The 21,404-nt window shown below is 42.4% G+C and overlaps 1 pseudogene; it reads right to left on the bottom strand.

Moving 5' to 3' along the window:
- LOC121175604 overlaps window positions 1-21,404 on the bottom strand; it is a 34,575-nt pseudogene that overhangs the window by 623 nt on the left and 12,548 nt on the right.

The following is a 21,404-nucleotide window of genomic DNA, read 5'->3' as shown; positions in this document are numbered from 1 at the left end:
CGCTTTCTCCCGCCAAGCGCAGCACATAAACAAACATGTTAGCCTCTGGTCACAAATCAACTCAAGCTCTGCATTTTAAACGTTCTGTGTGGGCCTTACCTGGCCTCCACGTCCGCCATTTTTCCTCTGGACTGCTCCGGACATGTGAATCTCATGTCTCGGGCTCACGCCGAAGTTCCAGCTCCACTAGGCCTGAATCGTCTCTCTTCTCTCAGCCACAGCTTTCACTGTGCACCACAAAGCACAATAACAAATAACCCGTTAAACATGAACACACGGGCTTCTTCTGTCTACTGGTAACGAGTTCAGTTCGGTCCACTAACCAGAAAAAGAGCTTCGACAAAACAGAGCGTCACGAACGTATCGCGTATTCACCCGAGAAACTCGAGCAAGTGTTACCCCAACGCCTTTTAAGCCCCACTACATAAAATTCTGCCCTGCTATTGGCTGAGCCCTCTCCTCCCCGGTCACATGGGTGTGATTTGCGCATGGGCAAAAGGTGCAACGGATTTTTGGCGCGGCTCAAACTGGACTCTGATTGGACGGAAGTAATGGCGGAAGTGGTAGGAGGGACCTGCGGTGACTGCCCTCATAAAGCAGCAGTAACGTCTGAATGGGAGTCCAACACAGAACAGGTGTTTGAAATGGTCACAGGTTGCCAGGGGTTCATTTTCAGTCTGACTCCATGGCTTTATGTATTAAAGACTTCAACCAGAATCAGTTTTATTGGCCAGATTTATGCATACACACAAAAACAAAAAAGGAATTGGACTTCGGCTTTCCTTTGCTCTCTGGAACTACAGAACAACACAAACAACAGAACAACTTCTTTTTTTCCCCACAAATACCAATAGTGTAGTGGGTCAGTCTGAATCTGGATAATGCAAACTATATATATATATATATATATATATATATATATATATATATATATATATATATATATATATATATATATATATATATATATATATATATATATATATATATATATATATATATATATATATATATATATATATATATATATATATATATATAGTATATATAGTATATATAGTATATATATATATATATATATATATATATATAGTTTGCATTATCCAGATGCATTATCCAGATTCAGACTGACCCACTACACTATTGTGTGTGTGTGTGTGTGTGTGTGTGTGTGTGTGTGTGTGTGTGTGTGTGTGTGTGTGTGTGTATATGTGTATGTATGTATGTATATCATATATATCATATATCATATAAGGTATGTTCAAAAGCAAACAACGTCAACCAGTGAATCTTCTGTCAATTGTCTTCCAACATGGTCATTATAACCATGTTACAATATGAAGTAGTATCAACAGTTTACCAAAAGCTCCCTACTTAAATTTCCTTCAAAGGTGTGCGTCACCTGTGGCCTTCCCATCACAACTACTCAGCAAAATCTCCAGTTATGTTTTTGCTCCACACATACACACAGAGTGAGCTCTCAGTAGGAAGAGCTCACTTGATTTTACTTTAATTAGTGTTTAAGGTTCATGAGGCATGTCTTATTGTTTCACTTCATGCACAGTAAAACTGTCAAATCCATTCAACAGTCCTCATTGGGAAATGTGTCTGCAAAACAGTTAAGAAATATCAAAAGAGGCAACACAACAGAGTTTATTTGGACTTTTACACACATAATAAAGACCTCAAAACAAATAAAGTCTCATTAAAAGACATCATACAATCACAATCTAAAGAAAAAAATAAGTAAACTTACAAAAAACCAGTACACAAAATACAAAAACAGTAAAAAATATACAATATACAAATTTACATGATGTTGGAAGGGTGAAGAGTAGGATCCTGTGGGAGAGAGAAAAAACATGGACAAATGAAATGTTAGACCAGACCAGTCCACAACTAAACAGTAATTGTCACACTAAAGTATACAAATTGATCATATGATCAGTGACGACATCAGACACATCATTAGCTGATATATGTGAAAACATGCATTTAGCTGTTTTTGTAGGACACAGACGTCCTTAGGTTGATAGCAAGCTGGGGGAAAATACAAAAACTCAAAACCTAAACATCATCATCATCATCATCATAAAGAGGAGGAATCCAATCAGTAAATAAATCAGTTGGGTTTTCAACATCTGACAGAAGACGAGTCTCAGCCAGAGAGGCCATCTGGTGTGTGATTGACCTATAGACCTTACAATGAGACTTCTAATGCAGGGAATAATACAACATCCAATCAAACTGAACGCGCTCGCACCAATAAGGATACCAGTGATTCCTTGCAGTAGCGATAAATGGGCATAAAATGGCATCTGTAGCACGACGAGGTCCAAACCTCAGCTACGACTTTTCACCACCTCCAACTCCAACTGCGTGTCGGGCAGTCCCATTAAACTGCAGCACAAAGTTTTCTGATATTTCTTGCAGAAAATCCTCTTCTGGTCCTGCTTTCTAGTGAAATTCGTGCAGAGATTTCTGTAGAAGAAAGGCCTTGTTTAGCCGTGGCTAAAATAATCTGTGAGGTTCCAAAGACATTTTGGTTTGGTTGTGAAAAAGAAGATGAAAACAAATGGATGCCAATAATTATGTCCATCATATGTTTTATGTATGTAAATTTTATTTCACTATATGGAAGCATTTTTGTTGTTGTTCAATAACTCTGGACATTTTATTAAATATTGTGATTCTACAAAACTGCTTGATTTCCATTTATTTCTGAAGCTATTCTAAACTCTACTTAAAATTCAGCAGTGCCAATAACTTTGAGCAGGACTGTAAATAAAAGAACATGTTTATTAACATGACATAATCAATACACAAACAAATTTGTCAAAAGTCCTGAACATAGACACTTTCAAAAAATCCAAAATATACATTTCTTGTATCTTGTGAACAGCTATATCACAGTCCATCAGCCAACAGCCCACCATACAAATCAAGTGACAATTAACGAGGCATCAGCTCCGAGCCTATGCATGGTAATGTTATCAGGATGTTAGCATGGACTCTGCAGGCTGTACCAGAGGCACATGCTTTAACACACAGTGTGAAGTATCCATGCTGTGTAGTGAATAAAACAGTAGAACTATAGATAACAAGTACACTGATTAAGACAGAGCATTCACCTGGGTCTTCTTCATGCAGCATAGCACATATGTTTGTCATGATGTAAACCATCATGCATTGTAATGTTTGTCTAAGAACCATCTTCAGTAGTTTTAGCCACAAAGTGATCATGAGTACTTCAGTGCTGTAAAAGCAGAAAATCTAATAGTACCTATTCACATACAGCCCAACTTTAAAGGTGTGACTGTAGAGAGCGTTTGTAGCCGTGGAATAACTGAAGCAGGCACGCACGCACGCACGCACGCACGCACACACGCACGCGCGCGCACACACACACACACACACACACACACACACACACACACAAAAGCCAGCACACAGGCTAAACAGGGCTGAGGTCAGAAGTTTAGGTTTGTTTAGAAACAGCTGTGAGTGATATGGAGAAAATCCACAGTGACAATTATTTCTTTTAGGGGGAAATATTTTAAAACCTCAGGTAAACATACGACATGTAATATGTGAACGTCATTTGATGCCAAAGTTAAAAAAAAAAGAATAACATTACAATATATATATAATTTTATATTTCAATGAGGTTATATATTGGGATGTAAAACATTTTTTGGAAATAAATAAAATGAATCACTTGGGGCCCCAAGGCTCATTTTTGCCCCACAAGGCTAATCCAGCACTGACAACAATGACTTTCCATATGTGTAAAAACAGCTGGTATTTAGTTCTAAATGAATGCACTACCAAGAAATACCACCAACCCACATGTACACAGGAGCAATGTTCAATTCATGTCCATCTGAAATAATGACAGCACCACACAGACGGCTGGTCTGATTGAAAAAACAGTGATACAGACGTCTGCTGCTGAGGGTCCACGTTAACTGTGTGAACCAATCACAGTCGGAAATCCAACGTATATGTGGTGGTAAAATACTTTCCTCCTTTGGAGAAGTGAAATAGAATTCTTTAGACAGTTATTGTCTTTTGATGCTTTATTATAAAATAAGGTTTACAGAGTAATCCATTTGTGCAGAAAGGACAGAGCTCACGCAGCATCAAATGCTACAGAGGTCTGACCCCAGGTTACAAGTTACAAGAGTACTTATGCCTGTTTCTCACATACCAGCATGGCAAGGATGGCAGGGAGACAAAATAATCTGAAGGTCAAAAAATAGAGATAAGTTGTAAGTTGTGCTCGGAGACACCGGAGACATAACAGGTGTCTTCACAAAGTACAGTAAACAAAGTACATTAGGCCACTACAGGTCATGTTATATGTACTTCACCCAGAATTGAATATACGAGTTCATGGGAATATATGAATGCTTGATAAAAGAGCATATGGTTATATGATAAATTGGCATTACAATTCCCCCTTTGGCCATAAAATGGCCACACCAAAGTATATACAAATTGATCATATGATCAGTGACTACATTCCTTTGGGTTTAAGTAAACACATCATTAGCTGATAAATGTTAAAATATGCATTTAGCTGTTTTTGTAGGACACAGACGTCCTTAGGTTGATAGCAAGCTGGGAAAAATACAAACAGTCAAAACATCAATATCATCATCATCACAAGTCTCAGCCAGAGAGGCCATCTGGTGTGTGACTGACCTATCAATAGACCTTACATTGTTGCTCTTGTTGGTGAGACAGAGCTTTACTCTGTAGTCACTTGGTTGGAGCTTGGCATGCTACTGGTGGAGGAGGGCGCTCTTTCACCCCTCACTCTTATATTGCAGACGGTTCCACCGCAGCTGCAGGTTAGGGGCAGCGCACGGCGTGCACCCCAGTTGTCTTCCTCAGCGTCTGGATGAGTCAGTTTTTCCTAGACCATTATTCTGGGTCTAAAGAATTTATGTGGCCTCCTTTGCTTTGATTCTCTGGTGGCTGGTTGTCGGCCTTTGGTTCAGGAACCCGTTTGCAGTGGCTGGCGTGTACCCATGCGGCCTTCTCCGCAACCTTTCCAGCTGTCTCAGTGGTCAGCAGAACCTGGAACGGGCCCTGGAATCGCCTTGGTTTCCAGTGACGGCGTCTGTGGTCTTTGATGAGAACCCAGTCTCCAGGCTGTAAGTTGTGGAGGACTGCTGTGGCTGCAGATGGCAGGGCACTTTTCACCTGTGAATGTAATGCTGATAAGGTTGTAGACAAGTTGGCACAGTATCTCAACATAGCATCATCACATGCACCTGTGGTAAGGGGAGGGCGCCTAACTGGACCTACTGGATGATATGAACAATGATGACGTCTGTCAAACCCAAGATAGTCTGACACTTCTTTCAGGGCTTGGTTGATAAAACCTGGTCCATTGTCACTGCTGATGACTGAAGGAATTCCCCACTAGGGCTGGGCGATATATGGATATAAAAGATATATCGATATATTTTTAAATGGGATATGAAATTAGAATTAGTTCAAACTTGCGCTGTGATTCTTGTTCCAAGCAAGCTGCTAACCCGGAGCTCTCAGCACCGCTTCCAGAGCTGAATGGGTGGCTGAGGATGCAGTGCTTCGGTTACATATTACACTTGGCTATTGGTGAGTGCAGTGTTGTAAGCAGTATTCAGATATTTTACTTTAAACAAAAACTTATTAAAATGTTAGTTTTTCTTTATTTTCTTTTGTGTGTCTGTCTCCAACTTTGTGTTTTATGCTGCTATTTCGGCCAGGTCTCTGTTGAAAAACTGATTGTTAAATAGAGGTTAAATAAATTAATCGTGACTTGTGACATGTCATATTTGGCTTTGACTTTGACTGAACACTTGCTCTCACTTTGTGATAAAAATATCGGGATATATATCGTAAATCGATATTCAGCCTGAAGATATCGGGACATGACTTTTGGTCCATATCGCCCAGCCCTATTCCCCACCTAGGAATAATTTCAGTTAGCAGTGCTTTAGCCACAGCTCCAGCATCCTGTTTGGAAGAGGGGAAAACTTCAACCCATTTGCTGAACATGTCAACAATTACAAGACAGTATCTTTTCCCTTCACTTGGTGTTAGTTCAATGAACTCCATCATTAAATGATCAAAGGGTTTGTCAGGAGGTGGATGACCAGCAGGTGGCATATGAAGAGCCCCTGATGCATTGTTGGCTGCACAAATGATGCATTTCCTGCAAAAGTCCTGTGCAAAAGTTGAAAAAGCACGTGTGTACCATGATGAATTAACAGCAGCACACATTCCCCCTTTGCCCACGTGGTCTCTCCCATGGGACAGTTTAGCATAACAGAGGAAAAGAGCACGTGGCAAACAAGGTTTGTTATCTGGACCCATCCACACTGAGTCTTTAAATGTGGCACCTGATTTTGACCACATGGTGGAAAGAGACTGCAGAACAGAAACATCAGCAGGTGAGCAGGTGTCAGGAGTGTTAGACAACATCAAACAGTTAACCGTGAAAGGTGAAGCAGACAATGCAGCAGCTTTAGCGGCTGCATCTGCTGCAGCATTTCCTGTAGAAATAGAGTCAGAACTGTTAGTGTGAGCTTCACATTTGATCACAGAGATGGATGCTGGAAGGAGGATGGCATCTAGCAATGCAGACACAAGTTTATGGTGTGAGATGGGCTTGCCAGAAGATGTAAGAAATCCTCTATGTCGCCAGAGGGCCCCAAAATCATGCACCACTCCAAACGCAGAACGCGAGTCTGTGTAAATATTCACAGTTTTACCTGAAGCCAGTTTACAGGCTTCAGTCAGAGCTACAAGTTCTGCAGCTTGTGCTGAAAAGTGTGGTGGCAGTTTGCCACTGAGCAAAATGTCATGTGGTGTCACTATTGCAAAACCCACTGGAGCAGCACCTGTGTCCACGTTGCGAGACACCGAACCGTCCACAAACAGCTCCATGTCTGCATTTGGTATGGGCTGAGTGGAAAGATCTGGTGTGGGTGTGCAAACTTCATCAAGAATCTGAAGACAGTCATGTGCTTCTCCATCTGCTGCAGTTGGGGGGAGAGTTGCTGGATTAAGTACACTGCATCTTTTAACAGTAATGTTAGGCATATCAAGCAAAGTAGTGTGATATCTTAACCAGCGCTGTGCAGAGAGATGAGAGGTCTTCTGTGTGTGCAGAATGTGAGCAACAGCATGAGGAACCATAAGAGTCAAATCTCCATAACCCACAATATCACGTGATGCAACCACAGCCTTCTCTGCTGCAGCTACAGCACACAGACAGAGAGGGAGACCAGCGGCAACAGCATCAAGCTTGGTGGAAAAATAAGCTACAGCTCTCAGTCTACCCCCATGTTCCTGTGTCAAAACAGAGGACATGTATCCGTCCTTCTGGACAACAAATTGAGTAAAGGGAAGGTCAGGGTTTGGCAGTCCCAGTGTGGGAGCAGCCTTTGTCAGTTTGGTCAGTCCAGGTCAGTTTGTCATGTGCACAAAGATTGTTTCCATGAATCATGGAAGAGAGAGGTGCCTCTCTCTGAATAATTTAGTATCCACTGTCTGCCATATGACGTCATGCCTAAGAAACTCATCATTTGCTTTTTGGTGATTGGTTTTGGTACAGATTGAACTGCTTCAATACGTTTGGGAGAGAGAGATTTGCCCTCTGCTGTGATCACATGTCCCAAATATGTAACACAAGTCTGAACAAACTGCAGTTTTGACAAGCTAGCTTTATGGCCATTGTTTGCTAGGTGTTTTAGCAATGCTATTGTATCTGTTTTACATGCTTCCTGTGATGGACTACAAATCATCAACATACTGTAACAAGACAGAACCTAAAGGCAAATGGAGGCTCTGTAAATTGTCACGCAGTGCACTGTGGAATACTCCAGGACTTTCTGAATATCCCTGTGGACAGCGAGTCCAAGTGTAGCCCTTACCATCAAAAGAAAACGCAAAGCAGAATTGACTGTCTGGATGAACGGGAACGGAGAAAAAAGCATTTGTGAGATCAATGACAGAGAAATGAGCAGCATTAGGTGGAATTAATGACAGAATTGTATGTGGATTTGAAACTTGAGGTGCGTGTGGATGTATTGCAGCATTTACTGCTTGCAAATCTTGCACAAGTCGCCACTCAGTGGGTTGATCTGCGTCTGGGATTTTCTTAACCAGAAAAATTGGTGTTCTGACAGGGGAGTCATCGCACGGAACTATAACTCCAGCCTTTAAAAGTGAATCAAAAACAGGCCTGATACCTTTTAGCGCTTCTGGTTTCAATGGATATTGTCTCATGCATGGTCTGTAATCTGATTTTGGGTGAACTACAAGAGGTGTGGCTCCCTCAATAAGCCCCACGTCATATTTGTGACGCGCCCACAAACAGGGCGGCACCTCAGATAGTTCAGCCATGTCAACTGATGTGTCATGTAAAAGCATGCAAGGTGTGGTGTGTGTATTAGGAATCAAACAAATGGTTCTGTCAACAAAGGCAGTAGATGGAAGTTTTGTTTTCTATACATCAGCCCTTTCGCTGTACAGTGTTCTGGGATCCCCATTCATGGGCCTGAAATCAGAGAGGGTCTGTTGTCTGCGGAGCCATGGTCCCATATCCTGCCATGTCCAGTGGGCAGGTTTTGCCAGCAACACGTGTGGAGACGCACCATCAAACAGTTCATCTTGTGAATGAGAGACAGATACAGAGACAGCAGCAGCCTTCTTTGTCCAATAAATACATGTCATATTCAATTTCTCCACTTCAAGTGGCTTTCTGTTCCAAACTTTCTCAAACCTTTCACCTGGCCCTTCTGAAACATGTGCTGTGCAGTGTAGTGAATCAGGTGATATGTCCTGTAGTGTGTGAGCAAAGCTGGTCTTCATTGCAAGCAGTGTGTGAGTGTGTGTTAATGTGTGTGTGTTACCTCCTGTAGTCTGTGAGTCAGTGTCGCTGTGGTCAGATTGCTCCTCTCCTCCCGCCCCGTCCCGCCCTCACTTTGCAGCAGCTGTAGTCTGCACAGAGCCATTCTTCTGAGGACAGTCTTTAGCCCAGTGTCCTTGCTGATGACAGTCAAAACAGGTGTTGGGGTCATATCGCCAGTGTCCATCTCCACCGTATTCACGTTCTTGTCCCCGACCTCCATGTGGCCGGCCGTGGCTACATCCTTGTCCGCCAGCCACAGGTTGAACACCCCTGTACATGGTCAAGGCTGCCGTGTGTAGGTCCTCATTGACTTTGTCTGTCTTTCTGCTCTGTTGATAGTGGTCTCAGCATGTACAGCGTGTTGTCTGAGATCATTTAATCAAGCTTTGTCCCTTATTGCCAGATGTGTTCTCACCCAGCTGTGGGAGTTCTTCTCTCTGCTGTGACACAGTCCTGGTCTGTAAAGCATCAGGTTTAGATGTGGTTGAATCAGGGGATGAGGATGATGTTGGTGGAGGTGATGAAGTTTCTGTTAGACGTCTGGAGGATCCTTCCTGTTCCCAGATCCCCACCAGGCTCATGTGGCAGTGGAGGTGCGGTCGGAGGGCAGGAGTTGAGGTCACGATCCACCTTGACATATTGACTCACAGAGAACAGAAGGACAAGGTGTATTAGTTTTTTTTTTTCCGTAAGGAATGTCATGTACTTTTGTGTTTGTTTCTTTTCCCTACTGCTTCCTCTATCCACACTTTCATTGCTTTTTTGTTCTTTTCAATCTCCAAAGAAGTATACAACGTGCTAGTGTGTCCAGATTGTTTTTTGTCCTTTTTTCGTGTTTGTGCTCTTAATCTTCTCCTTCTTTCCCTCTCCTCTGCTTCTTTTCTCCACATGCTATATGCCTTCCAGTCTGCTTTAAACTGTTCATGCTTCTCTGGTTTACGTTTGGACAAAGCTGCATGCTGCTCTGCACTCTTTTTTTTTCCTTTTGCCTCCAAACATGTCTTCAATTGATCCAATTGTCTCAGGCTAAAGCTGCCATTTCCTGGAAACCCCAAATCAAAATATCTTTATTTTCAGACTTTTTTTTATTTTTTGATATTAAGTTATTTGGAACAAACAGTCTGTAATCTTCAGGTTTTGTATTTTTGTGTGTGTCGTGTATGTTTTGAGTTGAGTAATACACAAACTATCATTATTCTGTGTTGTCCCTGATATTCAAGCAAGTGGACTCATGACACCATTCATTTAGAATATCGTAATCGCAATATTGTCCACAATAATTGCAATCGCACATTTTCATCAAATCGTGCAGCACTATTACAAAGCCCATCTCAACCGAGCTAAAGACACAAGCCTGCACTTCAACACTCAGATCTCTCTCACACACACATAAGTGTATGCTTAAGTTCTAGCTCCACCAGGCCTGAATCGTCTGAATATATATATATATATATATTTATATATATATATATATATATATATATAGTTATCTTTTTGCACTACCCACATTCAGACTGACCCATTGCACCATTAGTAACTGGGGAAAATAAATAAATAAATAAAATGAAATAAAATTGTTGTTCCGTTGGTTGTGTGTTGTTGTTTTGTTGTTGTACTGCATGAGAGCAAGAAAAACCGGAGTCAAATTCCTTGTTTGTATGTACAAACTTGGCCAACAAATCTGATTCTGATTCTGAATCGTCTCTCTGCTCTCAGCCACAGCTTTCACTGTACACCAGAACGTACAATAACAAATAACCCGCTAAACATGAACACACAGGCTTCCTCTGTCTATAGGTAACGAGTTCAGTTCGCTCCACTAACCAGAAAAAGAGCTTGGACAAAGCAGAACGTTACACGGGAGACTCGAGCCAGCGTCACCCCTCACCTGCAAAAAAAAAAATTCTGCCCTGCTATTGGCTGAGCCCTCTCCTCCCCGGTCACATGGGTTTGATTAGCGCATGGGCAACAGGTACGACTGATTTTTGGCGCTGCTCAAACTGGACTCTGATTGGACAGGACTAATGGGTGAAGTGGTAGGAGGGACCTGCGGTGACTGCCCTCATAAAGCAGCAGTAACGTCTGAATGGGGGTCCAACACAGAACAGGTGTTTGGAATGAGCACAGGTTGCCAGGGGTTCATTTTCAGTCTGACTCCATGGCTTTATGCATTAAAGACTTCAATCAGAATCAGTTTTATTGACCAGATTTATGCATACACACAAGGAATCTGACTTTGGTTTTCCTTTGCTCTCAGGCACTACAGAACAACAACACAAACAACAGAACAACTGCTTTTTTCCCCACAAATACCAAAAGTGCAGTGGGTCAGTCTGAATCTGGATAATGCAAACTACATACATATATATATATATATATGTATGTGTGTCATTTAAGGTATGTTCAAACAAAGTCAACCAGTGAATCTGCTGTTAATTGTCTTCCAACATGGTCATTATAACCATGTTACAATATGAAGTAGTATCAACAGTTTACCAAAAGCTCCCTACTTAAATTTCCTTCAAAGGTGTGTGTCACCTGTGGCCTTCCCATCACAACTACTCAGCAAAATCTCCAGTTATGTTTTTGTTCCACACATACACACAGAGTGAGCTCTCAGTAGGAAGAGCTCACTTGATTTCACTTTTATTAGTCAGTCACTGAACTGTGAAAGAAGCTACATGAAGATGTCTTTCTTCTGATGATCACTCTAGAACTTTCTACTTAGCGACTCTGTGTGGTGCTGCAGTGGGTGATATCTGACACAGAGTTCTAAATTAAAATCTCTTACAGTTACAGCAGGACCGTTGAGGATGTAAGAGCTAAACTGGCTTAAACACAGATGAACCATAGAGCATACAAATGATGTGCTAACTTACACCACAGGTACAGTGAGACACCACCAGGTATTGCTGAACGGACTCTTTCTCCACAGAGGCTGAGAGCGGTGGACGTAGCTGAGGGAGATCACCACTGGAAAATAAGGTCAGCAACAAGAGAATGTGAACAACAATGTGAACAACAGAAGAAAGGGATTGGTTTGAATCATATAAAAAGACACGAGTAAGCTTGACCACAGCTTACAGTACAGTATTCAATATGACAGAGAGAGTTTCTACCTGTGTGTAAGACGAGGAACCCTGCCATGACCTTCTGAGTCAGCAGCAGGCCATTAGACAGCTCACTGAACCACTGAGGAGCCTCGTCTGAAGAGCTGCAGTCACACAGGAAAACTGTTACTTCATTCATCAGTTCATCGATTCTAGTGTGTCTGTTCTCACAGCTGGTACAGCTGGTGTACTTAGGACAGTGGGACAGTTAGAGACAGTGCTTCTCTTTACCTGGCTGTGAGTATGTGGCAGGTGATGGTGGTGTTGTCAGCTAAGGTGTTGTTGCCTCTGCTTAGGCAGACCTCCTGCAGTGTAAACCCAAAGGCCAACAGGTAGGCACACACTGTCAGAGCAAACTTCAACAGGAAACAGCCAAGGAAGTAGTTCTGGGTCTGGTCAAAGAGGAGTAACAGTTTAAAGGAGATTAAAAAGCACACAGAAGTACATGTATACATAACTAGTCATTCATGTTTGATCAATGGCCCCAAGTGTAGATGCAGTAAATACACAAGGTGCAGAAAGAGCAGCTGTTTGTTGTCTGTGGTATTTATCATTATCATTACTGCTTTTATGAAAGATTTCTCCTGGAATATTTTTCTAGAGACTTCATTTGACTGGAAGAAGTTTCCACCATATCACTACACAGTATGTACACTAAATGCTACTAATTAATATTATATAAATATGTTTGTCTAAGCTTTAGCAGTAATAATCCAGTAAGTGAGGCTTCTAGGTTCAGTAGATGTGGAAGATCTGAGAGGCAGGATCCCACCTTTCTTGGAATGGTATCTAGGTTCTTCCCTGTGGCAACTGCCATGACTGAAGTGTCTGGAGGCTTCCCCAGAAGTGACACACTGAGAACACAAATGGACCATTACTATAATGTATAAACACAGTGAAATAACACAGTGTTGTCAGTTCACAGTGTTTTATTATGTGTGTACCTTAGAAGTGGGCAGCTGAAGCAGGACAGCCAGAGGATGTCAGTGGTGTTCATTGGAGGAGGAAGCTGAGCCAGACAGGCTAAGAACTACGGACAAACACCAGAAGCACTTCCTTCATTTATTTATTCAGAAATGTACATCACAATATTAATTAGGTCTTTAGCCTTTTAGCCTGTTAGCAATGATACACACAGAGAAATGTATTTGTACATATAAATCCATATAAATCCACATGCTCTGAGTTTGTGAAGTGCTCTCTCACCTGGATGATGACCAGACTGAGCTGACACTGCAGCAGGAAGAGGAAGCATTTGCGGATGCCATAGGTCGTGTGTCGCGCCTGGAAAAGATTCACCCAAAAAGCAAATGAATTCATATATAAGTGTCTCGTTCTGACTTAGTGTATCTGTGTGTATGTGTGTGTCCAACCTGCTCTATGAGCTTGACCATGCTGACGCTCTCTCCTTGGTGGAAGGTGACAGAGCAGCCCAGACTGTTGAGCTGTCCTGAGAGCCTCAGAGGAGACAGACCCTCAGCGTCTCCGTTGAAGCCTCCTCCGGTGGCATAGCCAAATGTCTCCCACAAACACTGAGACGGGTACAGAGGGTCCAGAGCGATGCTGTGGAGAGAGGACGATGAAAAATCATGTGGACTGAGAATGAGAAGTAGTTTGTTACATAATTATTGTATAATCAGTCAAAACAATGTTGCCGGACTATGGCAAGCTGTTAAAGGGTCAGTACACACAAACTAGAAAATATTTTCCCATTTACCTCTAGTAGTGAGGTATCTGTCTCCATCTAGTACAATGGAGGTGAAAGGAATTGCATTTGTACTTGTTAGAATGGCCGTTCTGACAACAGAGACTTCAGAAAGAAGAAAATGCCAAGGCGAGGATGGAATATGCATAGACATATATTTATTTTCTAACAGCAGCACAGATATGGCAGCAAACCATAGGTGAAACCTAACCAGCAACAACAGCAGATTTAAAATTGGCGCCCTTTTATACTGTGTTCTGGTAGGTGTGATTGGGTGCATACATTCACAGGTGTTCCTAAACATACATTCATAAGCATAATTGACTTATATAAAAAATGTGAATACTATATTTAACCACAATATTTAAAATAATCTGCCTGCTGTAACCTAAACCCCAAAACAAACACCATAAATATAATTACAATAAATATATACATTTTACAATACAATACAATTTCCAGACTCCCCCCTTTCTTGTCCTGCCACTTGGTCGTACCCAGAACGTTCTTAACACGGTCCGCTGACCTAGGGGACTCTTTTCAGCAACGCACCCCAGAGCGAACACCAGACAGGTAAAGGTAAGTGTTAACCATAACTTAAACAATGTCTGTTCTAGCACTTGCACTATTTGCATCATCTTTCACAAAACTGCTTGAATATATGTTTCACAAAACTGCATTTACTCCAGAGTCCATCAATTTTGGACAGTCCGCTGCCAACGGAGTCTAAAGGACCTCCTCTCCTTTTCAGACAGAGCCGGGTGGCCACCACGGTTTATTTGAATGAGATGTAGAAATCTCAGTGACAGGTATCTGTCAAATCATGTGGACTGAGAATGAGAAGTAGTTTGTTACATAATTATTGTATAATCAGTCAAAACAATGTTGCTGGACTATGGCAAGCTGTTAAAGGGTCAGTACACACAAACTAGAAAATATTTTCCCATTTACCTCTAGTAGTGAGGTATCTGTCTCCAGCTAGTACAATGGAGGTGAAAGGAATTGCATTTGTACTGGACAATAAGTTTTGGGATGGAAGTAGGAATCTCAGTGACAGGTATCCCTGAACCCTGACAAACAAGACTACAACTCTCTGCATGGCTAGATAGTATTACTATGAGTTTTCATTTTTTAAATAGCAGAAATATTGCTTCAGAATTCAACATTTACTGCTTTTAATTGTGATAAAAATGAAAATCTAGTCTCATTAACATTGATTTTCAAATTTGAAAAAACAGGATGTACTTCATTAATGAGTGTATACCTGATGTCACTCTGTAGGAACAGGCGGCTGTTGCGGAAATTGGCGGAGCTTCCCAGACAGCATGTAACCTCCCTGTTCTCCTGCATGATCTTCATCATCTCACACATGGCTGTGAAGAGAACTCCACTGTAAGTAAATGTCTACAGTACTCTAAAGCAAACACTGAGTATATCAAAGACACAGACAGTGACACAGATCTTTCATTCTTTCCTTGAAATAAGCCTCGTTGGTTATTAATCATCACTTTTCCTTATTAGAATCAGTTTCACCCTTGAGGGGCAGAGGAAGACAATGGAGTCAGAGGACATCTTTAAAAAGTAAGATGAAAAAGTTTTCCAAAAAAGTGGAATTACCCATATGCAGAGTGATTCATTCTATAAAACACATAAAGAATACTGACTGTCAGGGGTGCAGTCAGTGAAGAGTGGCACCAAAAGAGGCACATTATCAATGTTCTTCAGATGAGGACGGACCTGGTGGATCCCACGAGGTAGCTTGGCCTGACAAAGGGCAGGGAGAGAAAATGATTCAGACTAATGTAAAATAATTTCAAAACAAAGCACAATTTCCTGCTGGTTACCAAAGCATAAGACAGAGGAATCTGTCTGTATTATACAGCTGCATGAAAAACAGATACTGATATTTCTCCATTGTAGCTTGAGTGGTTTTAATAAAAGGTATTGTTACCCTGTTGCAGTCCTCCAGGAAGCTGGGCACATCACTGTCTGTGGGCTGGAAACTGGCAGCAAAGGACCTTCTGCTTCATCCCGAGAATCTGAATCACATATGAAGACAGTCGGCAAAGTTAGAGATACTCTGTAAAACTCAAATGAACAGACATCACTCATGTCAGACCTGCACTTCTACAGGACTCCTTTCTGTTATTTCTTCAGGTACGGCATTCTGACCTGCCACCTACAGAAGCTCTCAGATCTCTGCAGCTGCTGGATGCATCAGGGGGGAGGATGTGTCACCAGAGGGCGGTGGCTGGTTTTGTGGACTGGTGTGAGCTCTGGTGTGACAGATGGTGGAGGTGGTACAGGAGAACAAAAACCTGGGTGTCCACTTGGACAGCAAACTGGATTTGAGCAGGAACCTTCTTGCTATGCTTCTTTTCCCCTAAAAGAAGCATAAACTAACATAAAATTGAAAATCTCATGTAAAGTTATACAATGTAATTCAAACTGTGATCACCCCATAGAACAGGGTAATGTCATAATTTGACGAGATCTGATCCAGAAATCATGTGGGTTTACTCTTCAAATGATAAATCTATGTCTGTGTAATTAAACAGCAAGACTAAACACAGAAACCATGACAACCTACATTGATGTCCACATCACACCTGCAGACAGAAGGGCAGTCATGAAGTGCACCCCAACAGTAAATGTAATAAAATGAATAATATCCTCAGGTTGTGCAAACACAGGTTTGGTACCTTGGTTCAGGTCTTCGTGCAGGGAACCGTGACTGGGGCTGGATGGAGCTCCATCACAGGGACTGTCTCCGTTTGGGGTCAGAGAGATGTGGCAGTTCCAGCCCGTCTCTAAACCCATCTTCTCAGCAAAAACCTGCACAGACACAAAATGAGCCACATAAACACACACTCTCAAAATGACAGCTTTTTGTTGTGGACTAGAATCAGATGCATGCTGGGAAATGCACATTAATTTTGGTGAATGTGGAAAAAACAGTGTGCTGTCAGCAGAGACACAGAGAGACATCAGATTAAGGAGTCCATTTATTGTCCAAATGAAAGAGTACTATACCTTGATCACTTCAGCCAACATAAACTAGATACTATCAAATGTTTATTGGAGCTTGTGTGTGTTCACCTTGCTGCGGAGCTCATCCTCCATAGAAAAGTAAACAAAGGGGATGCAAGCTGTGACCAGGGCATCGATAAGCCGGACTGTGTCCAGCCTCGCCTGGAACTGAGACGACACCATTCCCATGAAGATCTGCCCACTCAGGGCCTGGACGCAGTCCTCACGCTCCACCCCCTCACCTATACCCTCTGCACACATGACAAGGGAAGACGATCAAAGGAAAAGAGACAGGAAAATGAGTTGTGTTATTACTGTTTTATTACTTGAATTAATCCGTCCCTCCGTCACTGACTCTTACCATCTGAGCTCCAGCTGTTCCTACAGGAGTTGTATTTGATGGGGGTGGTGGAGGGCAGCTCCACTCCAGAGAAGAGGCTGGGACCGGGGGCCAGTTCTACACACTTCCCATTGAGTTGGCTTGACAGTGACACTTGCATGGGTTTGTAGGCAAAGGCTGAGCAGTAACCTGACAGACAGGCCCGCTGGTAGAAGTCCAGGACCTTCTTTCTGTAACACAAGAGCAGAGTGTAGAAATAAACACTCAGGTGGCAGCTTCTATTATTTTGTCCACCCTATTGATATCAGTGAGGGCAGGTTAAATAACAGAAACACCTCTGTATATACTGTACAGTTCAACAGCATCACAAACTGCAGCCTCCAAAATGATCAGAACGTTGAAGCAACGTCTCTAAAACAGTTTGAAGAAAACCTGAACATGATGAGCTTCATGGATAATAAAGTGGCAGCTGAGTGTAGATATGGATGATATCACCTGTGCTGTGCTTATGAAACTTTGATACTTGTGTCTGACTCAAGATTTACAGCCACAGAAGAGCGATCAGTGTGACGGCACCTGTCTGAGCCCGACAGGGGGTAGATATCAGTTCCATCCCAGAAGTCAGTGCAGGCTTCCAGGATGAGGTCAGCCGAGCCATGTGACAGCATCTGGATGTTATCTACAACAGAGAGGTTAGAGAAAGACAGTGAGAATAACATTAGCAGACATGAAAATACACACAAACACCTTTTTTTTTTTAACTTGCTCATCTATTTGGTGAAGAGACAGACAAAGGACAAGTAACACAGCAAAATGCACCAAGTACATATAAGAAAAAAATCAGCTCTTTTCATTAAAAACTGTAAAATAAAAGAAAACAGAGCAGTAGAACGACACAGGTTGACTGAAGTGTGTATAGACTTACTGGAGGAGGAGTCTCGTACGAACAGAGAGATGAGGTGGGACATGGGAGGCTGGCGTTTGGTGAAGTAATGAAGGTGGCGGGAGGTTAACTCCTTGGTTTTCTCTCCAGATGGCAGCTGGTACAGAGCCAAGTGGTTCTCCTGTTTGAACAGCTCCCTTGCACCGGGAGTGAATCCTGACACACAAACACAAACAGACACACAAAGGAAAAGATGAGGGTAATAGATAATAAGACATGAGCTAATTTGGTTCTGAAAACTTCTCTTTCTTCCCACAAACAGCACATCATCTGATACTGATGATCAGTTTAAATGATGTTTCACACCAACCCGGAGCCTCTGCCTACAGTGAAACACCTAAACATTGGGAAATGGATGAATGTCTTTACTGGCCAACAACAACTCTGCACATCACTGCCATCATCTGGTGAGGAGTGGGACAGACGCTGAGTCTCAGCTGTTTAAACCTATGATTGTGATTGCTACAACCTGCTGCTTACAGCCACTGCTGACTGGAGCTCCACAGGGGACTGTCCTGTCCCCTTTACCCTGTCCACCTCGGACTTCAGGTACGGCATTCTGACCTGCCACCTACAGAAGCTCTCAGATCTCTGCAGCTGCTGGATGCATCAGGGGGGAGGATGTGTCACCAGAGGGCGGTGGCTGGTTTTGTGGACTGGTGTGAGCTCTGGTGTGACAGATGGTGGAGGTGGTACAGGAGAACAAAAACCTGGGTGTCCACTTGGACAGCAAACTGGATTTGAGCAGGAACTCGCAGCTCTCTATAGGAAGGGCCCTTCAGGGCCATTTTTTAATTATGGTTCACTCTCAGTTCAGCCAGGTGCAGTACTCCCACTCCAGTCCATCAATCCAACATAGCAGCAACTTGCTTGTAGCCTTAATTTATCATGAAGACCATGTGAGAAATAGATCTTCTCACAGTGCTCAGAAATTTAATCTACAGTTGGAGACAAAAGTATTGGCACCCCTGTCAGTTTGACATGTTTTGCATAAAGCAAGGGTTTAATGCAATTTTTACACACACCTCATCTAACTAACTATACATCTAACACCTACATCGAACTATGTGCAATTTTCCTCTTCATTTTCAACTGGGAGTTAAGTAACAGTAAGAATTTCCCTACGGGGATCAATAAAGTTATTCTGATCTGATTCTGATTCTGATCCCTGTCGTCATCCGTCTCCATTCGGCAGTAGGAGTTGACGGACAGGTCGTCTCTGAGATCATCCTGGCTGTTGTGAGGTGGTTCCACCCGTCCACTGAAGAACAGCACGGTCTCTGGACTGGGGTTAGGCCACGACAGGATACCCTGTTTGTCCACACAACACAGCACCTACACATACACACACAATATCTGCAAATTAGACACATACTGTCCACTCAGCAACAAGTCTATAAAATGGTTTCCATGTCTATGGGCATAATGATGGTTTCTGGCTTTTTATGGCCCAAATGTTGCCGTGGGCTACACCAGTCAATGGTAGAGTGTGTAAGAGGCTGGAAGTGTAGCACAGTGTCTGAGACTCTCCCTTTAAGACGCCAACCAGGTGTCTCCACACACAACGTAGCATCTCCTGCATAAATGAGTGCATATACACACTCAGATATATATAGTAAGCAAGAGAGCTGCTTAATACAATATACTAGAGAGGATAAACATGTCTGAATAAATAAATGCATAAAATTCATACCTATAAGTCATAAGTCATTGGTCATAAATAAAGTGACAATAATTAAAATGTAAAAAAAAAATAGCTTTAAGTAATAAGGAAGAAGCTGAATTTATAGCTCTGCCTAAAAAGCCCAAACCAGCTCTAAAACAGATAAATGTCTGTATGTTTCCACCTACAGACGACACTGACACAAACAAAGACTCTAAACTTACACTGACCTCAATGCTTTTCACACACACTGAATCCATCCACAACTGAGCCCTGACAATACTCAGCCAGACCCAAACTCCAATGCACCTGGATACAGAACAAAGCCCATCTAAACTGAGCTGAAGACAGGCCTGCACTTCCAACACTCACCCTAGCTCTCTCTCTCTCTCTCTCACTCTCTCTCTCACTAACACACACACACACACACACACACACAGAAATGAATGCTTGCATGTGTAGAAACACTAAACAATGTTAACCAACATGCAACGTCTCACCTGGTCTCTCATGACCCTCCAAATAAGCTCTGCCATCCTGCAAGAGAAACACAAACAGGAAGCATCAGCACACAAACCACCTTTGAAACAGCCCTTGATTTTTTTTTTCTAATCCACTTACCACAAAGAGCTCTGACAACACACAAATGCAATGGTGTGTCCCTCACTCCCACAGGATGGCGCTCTTTCCTCACCAGCAGCACCTTCACTGGCTCCACCTCACATACACCTACAACACACACTCTCTCTCGCTCACTCACACACTAAAATTAGTGCATGCATAAGTGTAGAAACACTACAACACAACCTCCTGTGCCTTACCTATGAGCTTGCAATGAAGCAGGACAGGCCACATCTCCTCAGGCCACTTTAGTGCTTGTGTATATGTGTTTCCACCTACAGACGACACTGACACAAGCACAAACAATCTAAACTCACTCACACAGAGAAATGAATGCATGCATATCTGGAGAAACACTGACCAACATGCTCTCTCTCACCTTGTTTCTCATGGTCCTCTGGATCAGCTCCTCCATCCTGCACAGGACAAACACACTCTACATCAGATCCAGGTACAAACAGTCAAACCTATTTGAAACATTCTGCTACACTTCCACATTCAGCAGGGGGCGTACCTGAGCTCCACCCTGGATATGGCCTCATCAAAGCCAGAGCCCCACTCAGCCACATACAGCTGGAAAGAGAGAGACATTAATGGATATGTGTAAAAACACTGAACATCTGTCAGTCTGTCACATCTGGGTTTAAACTCAGCCTGGCGTCCACACACCACAGTCTAAAAGTCACAGTGCCAAACTCTAACATACATGTGGTCATACCAAACAAGTCAGACATATAAAGCCAACTATTACACACATCTACTTATTTAATTCATGTCTAAAGTCAAAGTGGTACAGCTAATGTTACCTATAAGTCTTACTATTGCATCCAACACCTCACAGTTTAAACTCTTACACTATGGCACCCAGACACCACAGGCCAACAGCCAAAACATACAGCTCTCTAACATAGGTTTGGTCTGTTTAAACAAGAAAAGGACAGAGTTTTTAAAAGTCTATCAAGTCTAAGTGGTGCATCTAACACCTCACAGTTTAAAGCCTGAGAATCTGACATCCACACAGCACAGCCTGCACTGTTTCATCTACATATTAACTATTTGTCTAAAAATTGACCTAAAA

This window comes from Toxotes jaculatrix, chromosome 21 (genome assembly GCF_017976425.1).
Source record: "Toxotes jaculatrix isolate fToxJac2 chromosome 21, fToxJac2.pri, whole genome shotgun sequence".
In the NCBI taxonomy this organism is placed as follows: domain Eukaryota; kingdom Metazoa; phylum Chordata; class Actinopteri; family Toxotidae; genus Toxotes; species Toxotes jaculatrix.
The sequence above is the reverse complement of the archived record's forward strand: the minus strand, read 5'-3'. Positions and strand labels throughout refer to the sequence as shown.